This window comes from Gavialis gangeticus, unplaced genomic scaffold (genome assembly GCF_001723915.1).
Source record: "Gavialis gangeticus isolate Ggan-Ray unplaced genomic scaffold, GavGan_comp1, whole genome shotgun sequence".
Lineage (NCBI taxonomy): Eukaryota > Metazoa > Chordata > Crocodylia > Gavialidae > Gavialis > Gavialis gangeticus.
This window is the reverse complement of record NW_017729026.1, coordinates 4548200-4548506: the sequence shown is the minus strand read 5'-3', so window position 1 is coordinate 4548506 and position 307 is coordinate 4548200.

Below are 307 nucleotides of genomic sequence, written 5' to 3'. Positions count from 1 at the left end.
GGTGATCTGGTGGCCACCTATAAGTTTATTAGGGGTGACCACCAGGATCTGGGGGAATGTTTGTTCACCAGAGCGCCCCAAAGGATGACAAGGTCGGACGGTCATAAACTACTGCGAGACTGTTTTAGGCTGGACATAAGGAAGAATTTCTTTACTGTCCGAGCCCCCCAAGGTTTGGAACAGTCTGCCGTCAGAGGTGGTTCAAGCACCTATTCTGAACACTTTCAAGGGCAAATTGGATGCTTATCTTGCTGGGATCCTACGACCCCAGCTGACTTCCAGCCCTTTGGGGGGGGGGGGGGGGGGG